This window comes from Pseudoliparis swirei, chromosome 16, assembly GCF_029220125.1.
Source record: "Pseudoliparis swirei isolate HS2019 ecotype Mariana Trench chromosome 16, NWPU_hadal_v1, whole genome shotgun sequence".
Lineage (NCBI taxonomy): Eukaryota > Metazoa > Chordata > Actinopteri > Perciformes > Liparidae > Pseudoliparis > Pseudoliparis swirei.
In genome coordinates, this window is record NC_079403.1 from 10135432 (window position 1) to 10143641 (window position 8210).

Consider the following 8210-nt stretch of genomic DNA (forward strand, 5'->3'; position numbering starts at 1 on the left):
CTGAAATGGATTTTAAAAAACAGCAACAACTACTGATAACATCTTCCGGTGATTTTAATTTGTATTCAAGGTGTTAGAAAAGTGGTGATTCAACGCTGTGCTCATAATTTGTGAAGCTGTAGTTTGTGGTCTCAAACCGGAATAAATTACAATAAATAAAACATCAAAGTATTATCACAGCATTTTTCAGTTAAGTTCCAATGATGAAACAATTCCTCTTTGCAGGTCTAACTGAATGGGGTGGATTGATTACGTAAATGGATTGCAGATCAGAAACAAAACAGAAGAAGAAGAAGAAACATTTAACTTTTTAAAAGATGACTTTGGGGTATTTCTCCTCTGCTGGATCTTGGAACAGGAACATTGAAAGTGAGTAAGATGACAAGCAGTCATGCTCTGAGGCTAAAGTGAACCGGGATGTCTCGGCTACGTGCCACTTTGATGAGTTTAAAGGTAAGAAGAAGACACTCCAGACACTCAGATTTCTGCAGAACCATTAAGACAACCAACGCTGTGTTTTGGTTGGACTGAAATAAGATAAGATAAGATATTCCTTTATTAGTCCCTCAGTGGGGAAATTACAGGATCACAGTAGTATAGCTCACTGATAAAACGAATAATAAAATAGAAACAAGTAATATAATAAGCATTAAAAAAGAAAACATCAGTAGAATATAATAAGCATTATATATGTACAGACTGAATAAAAAGTATATATATATAAACAAAGTATATAAACAAAAAGTACTTCAGCATATTGCACATGTTGTTGCACCAGGTAGTGGTAGAGTGATAAAGTGATAAACTGCTGAGTGACCAAGTTCATGGATCTCAGTAGCATTTGGTTTAGAACGGCTGCAGCAGAGAAAACTCCAATTAATCTGTTTATCGTTCTCACTTCTTCCCTTTCTCTCTGACTGAAGCTCTAAACCTGTCTCTTTCAAATCCAGCTTTAAATCCTTTTTTTGAGAGACTTTTCCCCCACGCCACTCACAAAAAGTTAAACAGAGAAAAGTAAAGTGTGTTCTGGTGGTCGGCCGAAGAGAAACCAGGAAGCCAACACAATCGGATTGCACGGCTGTAGAGAGAGCGGGAAGGTGAAGGCCACTGCCACTGCTGGTGGGCAGCTACTGGAAATGAACAAGACATTCAAGCCGTTGGTTATATATGTATTTATGTGGAAGAATGCTGAGAGCACTCAAGTGAAAACTACGGTTGCCAACAGCTAGGAAATTTTTTGAAATAATTAGTTTGGATCAGAGTAACAACAAGAGAAATAATTTTATGTTCCGCTGAATTTTTTCAACAAGTTCAACTGTAAAGCTTGCATTAACGCTCCTGGCATTTTTTTTGAGTGATTTTAATGTAAATGTTATTGATCTCTATACATTTTAATGGTGCAAAATAGGCGATCGGTAGCATTTCAATTGAGCTGGTGGTTGGTAGCTAACGGTGCTACGATAGTGTCACCGGTATAAACGTTCAACAATTTCTCTGTCAAAAAGATGTAATATTAATCCATAGCTGCTTCAACATCTTATCCATTACCTCCATCTCTTCTGTGGCCATTATGTTTAGCGACTTAAGCAATAACTTATTATTTCTAACTTTTATTTATCACATTAAACAAACTGCAGTGTTTCCTGACTCAAAAATGTTGTATCTCATCTCTTCAGTTAGTTATTAGTAATATAATGTTACCTCGTATACTTTTTTGTGTATCGCCGATGACCCTGTTTTTTATGCTAAATATATCTGCTGAAAAGTGTAATTTTGTTGTTAAATTCCAATCCAATGCACAGGCCTCCTATTAGTATTTATGTTTCCTCGTCCTGTGGCTTCTTGTAGTTCTGTATCTTTGAGCCCAGGAAGCCCACGGGAACTTTATTGATTTCCTTTTTTAGCGATGAGTCTTAAAGAACGTATTAAGTTGGCAAAGGTTCATGCGAGGTTGAAGCAGCTGTCAAAAGATAATTGGAATTTTAGATTCAAATGTGGTTTTAACTCCCAGAAGCCTCATCAAGACTGTAACCCTGGGCCTCTGCTCTGCAGTACCTCGTGTAATTCATTTGCCTTCATCCTCAAGAGAAACTGGTCCGACATAAATTGTGTTTTTCCTTTTGAAAGTTCCTCTGCCTAATCATAAGAGCCGCCGAGGATCAGAGGACCGGCAGGACTCCCCTCGTGTGGGAGACTGGAGAGGGCTGTGATGAGATTTGGTGCTGAAATGTAAGACAGGTAAATTTATGGAGGTAATATGTCAACATGGATCCAAGCGAGCGAGAGATTATTGTATCACGATGATCTTTTCATATAGAGAGGAATGGGTTGAGGCCGAAAGACGTGACGTTTAAATTTGGTCAACGTGTGCTGGAGTTTAATTCTCGTGAAGTAGAACTCTGGTTTCATTGAGCTATTGACATTAAAATCTGCTTTTATAACGTTACAACATTACATGTACGGTGCGCCAAGTAATTTGGTTTTAGGTGAACATTTTTATGAGCTATTGCGTGGTAACACAAGCCGAGATGGATGAAGATACATTTGAAATGAAAACTGGAGGTAATCATGACTTTTTATTTCCTTGGAAACATAGGCACAGTTTAAGTCTGAACAATTTCTTTGTACACCAGTATTTAGGTTAATGGTCCAGAATGATTATAAATGTGTTCATAATTTGCACGTATAACTGTTTTCATTGCTTCGTGTTGTGTCTTTGATGCAAATCGTGTCTCCATGTCCTCCAGAACAGGTGAACTGTACCTCCTTTACAATTGTTTAAAACAATAAAATAATAATAATAATTGCCATAATTCCACATAAAAACCTCACATCCCTCCTTTACCAGCACTCATAAAGGACACTGATGTTTTACAGAATAATATGCAACCACTGCGAGTTAGTTTATGGACGACACAAACACATGCTTAAGAATAATGAAGAAATAAATAACAACAAATCATATTATTTGAAATACAAAAGTAGATGACTAGTTCACGCAGTTACCCAAACTGTGCTGTGCAACCGCTCTGGGTGATGGAGCACTGAGGGTCCGAAGTGGGCTCCATGTTTTGTCCTTTCTTGTGGAGAACACTTCAAACACGACACATGTTCTCAGTCTCAACAGACAACAGGGTTGCAACCCTGTATCACAAAAATTACGTTACCCCAGACCTAAAATACAATTTGCAGTTACGTTTGACTGAAATGTATTTCTCTCCAAATTACGTTTAAGTGAAACGTATTTCTCTCCAGATTACGTTTGCATTTGACGTATTATAATTACATATACGTCTCTGATCAACGTATCTTTGCCGTTTGTTCTCTCTCTTTTCTACAATGCTGTTATGAATTGTAAAAAGCGTCCTCTAGCCTTATTTATTATTATGTTATATATGTTGTTTCGCCTGCGTATTCTGACAACAATAAGCGTTGTAACGGATCATATGAATTGGCGTGAAGACTTACTGCTGGTGACTCTCCTTTATTTCCTTTTTTTAGGTGACAATACATTAATTAAAACTCGTACACTATCACCACCACCGTAACAGAGTTAGTCCCATACGGGTAAAATCAACTATTAAACTTGTTATAAAATGCGCATCTGTCCGTAATCTATACCATAAAGTTCGCATTTTAACCTAAAAAAAAGTGCGTTTCCTTTTAACCTTTCAAAATAAAAGTCCGATTTATCTGTTAAGCGGAAGTAGTATAAAACGTCTATATTTATTCAAACAATACAATATAAAAGGCATACATACATCAAAATCTATAAGGAAAATGCCAAACAGTCAAACAACTCAAAACAATAAACCCTTCATGGCGTTATTTACAGGCGTATTTACTTTTCATCAAACAAAAAGAGCAGGTACCCGGAAAAATCTGGGAAATAATTTGGGAATTGTTAAAAAAACATGATTTACCCTTCAACTTCCACTGATATGCATGCAAACTAAGACATCATTTCACACACACACACACACACACACACTGACAGAAACACATAGACACTCATATACGTACACACACACAGGCAGAGACACACACATACTCACACACACAGACACACACTCTCATACGCACACACTCTTACACACGCACACACACAGACAGACACACACTCACACACACACACACACAGAATGACAGACACACACTCAGACACACATACAGACACTCACATACATACACACACAGGCAGAGACACACACTCACACACACACACACACATTTACACATGCACACACACGCATACTCTGCAGACTGACCCTTGACCTCCCAATTGTCTCTCAGATATAACCCTCCTGCTTTATATTTAATATATTATATTTACCTAAATATAAGACTTTGAGGTCGTGAGGGGAATCCCCTCCAAAACTTTCACAAGAGAAAATTGTCACCGTGCCAATAACCCTTGTACGATCCTTAAAACCAGTCTTTTAGTACATTTTTTAAACTTTCAATCAACTTAAAGATCTGGATTCTTTTCAGATTCAAAGAGGGGCCTCTGAATATGAATACCCTAACGTTTTGGACCGATAGCTCTGAGTTAAGGGCCCCAAAAACAGGTCCAACGGGTCAAATTGGGTAAACATGTCAGAGCTTAGCTTTCTTTTCCAGGTTGTAGCCACTCCCAAATGGGGTAGAATACAATTGAAGTTGTTCATATAGTACAAACATTTAAGGAGTTGTTAACCTTTGAAGGAAGGAATTTTGTTTTTTCCGGGTTTTTAAACCCTTCCCAAGCAGGGATGCTAAGTGCTATATGTTGCCAGCCTACATGGTTGGGTCCCATTTGGGAGGGGCTACAACCTGCAAAAGAAAGCTAAGCTCTGACATGTTTAGAAGAAAAAAAAGTTAAAATCAGCCCAAGCTCACAACAGGGTCTCAGATTTGTTAAACCACACACCCTCTTCAAGTCCTGGATTTCAGACAGCCAATTAACTCTTGTGGGTGTTTCAGAGGAAATTTCACCCCATCACCTCATTGTAGGCCCTGTCCTGAGTGTCTGTGTTCAATTTGGGATCTCCAGGATGAATATTTAGGAGATTATGGCCATTTTTGCACTTGTCAAAAAATATGCAAATTTAAGAGAATAAGGCCCAATTTGACCCTTTGGACCTGTTTTTGGGGCCTTTAACTCAGAGCTATCGGTACAAACATGTAGGGTATTCATATTCAGATGCCCTTCTTTGAATTTGAAAAGAATCCAGATCTTTAAGTTGATTGAATGTATGAAAAATTAACTAAAAGACTGGTTTTAAGGATCGTACAAGGGTTATTGGCACGGTGACAATTTTCTCTTGTGAAAGTTTTGGAGGGGATTCCCCTCATGACCTCAAAGTCTTATATTTAGGTAAATATAATATATTAAATATAAAGCAGGAGGGTTATATCTGAGAGACAATTGGGAGGTCAAGGGTCAGTCTGCAGAGAATGCGTGTGTGTGCATGTGTATTTGTGTGTGTGTGTGTGTGTGTGTGTGTGATTCTGCCTGTGTTTGTATGTATGTGAGTGTCTGTATGTGTGTGTCTGAGTGTGTGTCTGCGTGTGAGAGTGTGTGTCTGTGTGTGTGTGTGTCTGTCATTCTGTGTGTGTGTGTGTGTGTGTAAGTGTGTGTCTGTCTGTGTGTGTGTGCGTGTGTAAGAGTGTGTGCGTATGAGAGTGTGTGTCTGTGTATGTGAGTATGTGTGTGTCTCTGCCTGTGTGTGTGTGTACGTATATGAGTGTCTATGTGTTTCTGTCAGTGTGTGTGTGTGTGTGTGTGTGTGAAATGATGTCTTAGTTTGCATGCATATCAGTGGAAGTTGAAGGGTAAATCATGTTTTATTAACAATTCCTAAATTATTTCCCAGATTTTTCCGGGTCCCTGCTCTTTTTGTTTGATGAGAAGTCAAAACGCCTGTAAATAACGCCATGAAGGGTTTATTGTTTTGAGTTGTTTGACTGTTTAGCATTTTCCTTATTGATTTTGATGTGTATGCCTTTTATATTGTATTGTTTGAATAGATATAGACGTTTTATACTACTTCCGCTGAACAGATAAATCGGACTTTTATTTTGAAAGGTTAAAAGGAAGCGCACTTTTTTTTTAGGTTAAAATGCGAACTTTATGGTATAGATTACGGACAGATGCGCATTTTATAACAAGTTTAATAGTTGATTTGACCCGTATGGGACTAACTCTGTTAAGGTGGTGATGAGGTGGTGATAGTGTACGAGTTTTAATTAATGTATTGTCACCTAAAAAAAGAAAATAAAGGAGAGTCACCAGCAGTAAGTCTTCACGCCAATTCATATGATCCGTTACAACGCCTATTGCTGTCAGAATACGCAGGCGAAACAACAGATACAATAATAATAAATAAGACTAGAGGACACTTTTTACAATTCATAACAGCATTGTAGAAAAGAGAGATAGGCCTAACAAACGGCAAAGATACGTTGATCAGAGACGTATTTGTAATTATAATACGTCAAATACAAACGTAATCTGGAGAGAAATACGTTTCAGTCAAACGTAATTTGGAGAGAAATACGTTTCAGTCAAACGTAACTGCAAATTGCATTTTAGGTCTGGGGGAACGTAATTTTTGTGATACAGGGTTGCAACCGATGCAACACACAACCATTAGATCTCAAATAAACAATATTACACAGGCTTTCCTCTGTGTTTCCATGTTGCACAATGGATATGTATATGCTGTATCGTCTGTTTAGCCTGTTTACAGGGATGAGCTCTTCAGTATAACTCATGTGGATAATTAATCTCTGAAAGTGCAGAGACTGATTCAACGTCCTGTTGTCTCTGTGCCATGTGTGTCCGCTGTTAGCTGTCTCCAGTATGAATCAACAGCAGAGTTTATACTGGTTATGCAGCGGGTTCTGCTGGTTGTTATTTCATCCAGGATGCATATTTGTGCAAAAGTTGCACAAAAGTTGCACTTTCACAGGAAATACTTTATTATTAACTCTACCCAAAGCAAGTATTCAGAGCCAACAGGAAGAAAGAGAGGAAAGCATTCGATGCTTCTGTTCCTTGGACTGAGACTCAGACTAATCACGGAAAACTCGCGTAGCTTTTGTGGGACTAAATGAATTCATGGCACGCAAAAGCTCAGCGAAGGTAAATACTGAGGAGTCATAAATAAACTCTCGCCATGAATGTGTTCGCCGGCTGGCAGCTTTTGGTGTGACATTGTTTCTTCCTGCTCCTTCATGCCTACAATGCAGTGAGTCAGATGTGTTACTCAGAAATGTAAATATTTGCTGCGTTAAAGAGGTTCGTATGAGCTTTCACTGCCTGAACTAATCTGATTGAATTATACCAAAAATACACACTCCAGCTCCATCTAATGACGGAGCACTTTTCCCACTGCCCTGTATTCTTATTTCAAGATCCCTGGAGATTAAAATGAAAACTGTAGTGTCACAAATTGCCATCCAGAACAAAGCTTGTAAGTGTGGCAGCGCTGGTGGGTAAGTGAGTCACTGATGTGTCAAATTCACTAAAATCGGATGCATTTAGGCCAAGAAATGAGAGTAAGAAAGTGCATTTTGTATTTTGCAGCTCTGTGAAGAAGATTTTCTTGAATACATTATTCAGTGGCTCTCTCACCACTTACACTTAAACGAGGATGGGAGTCATTTGACCTCAAGTTAAGGTAACAGACACTAATACACAGAGTAGTTCTTTCATTTTCATTTTGCTGATTGTGTTTTATGTGTGACATCTACACACAATCATGTCGCCCTCTGTATGAACTATTACACGGATGGCATTTATATCAGCGTTTATAGTGCCTATTAGAAAATATTAGCATGCTAATTTAAAGGGTTGCACACGATTTATTATTATTATTTTAAATGTAGTTATTCAAGTAGTATTGCTGCCCTTACGTACCTTCTTAGAAACGATCTAACCCTCTGTGACATCATTAACATGGTTAAACCATTGAAATTAAATGGACATTTAGGTCATTGAAATTAGCATTATAGGCAACACATTTGGATTAGCATCATCAATAAAAGATCTAACTATAATAAGCTTATTATTTTCTCATAATCAACAAGTGCCATATAATAGGGCAACACATCAATGTGTCTATTGTCATAGAGCATTTCAACATATTGACATCAGCATTTAACTTTAAAACACTAATTGTCCCTCGAGCCTTGCAGAGCCCACCTGTGACTGTATTTGTCCCTTT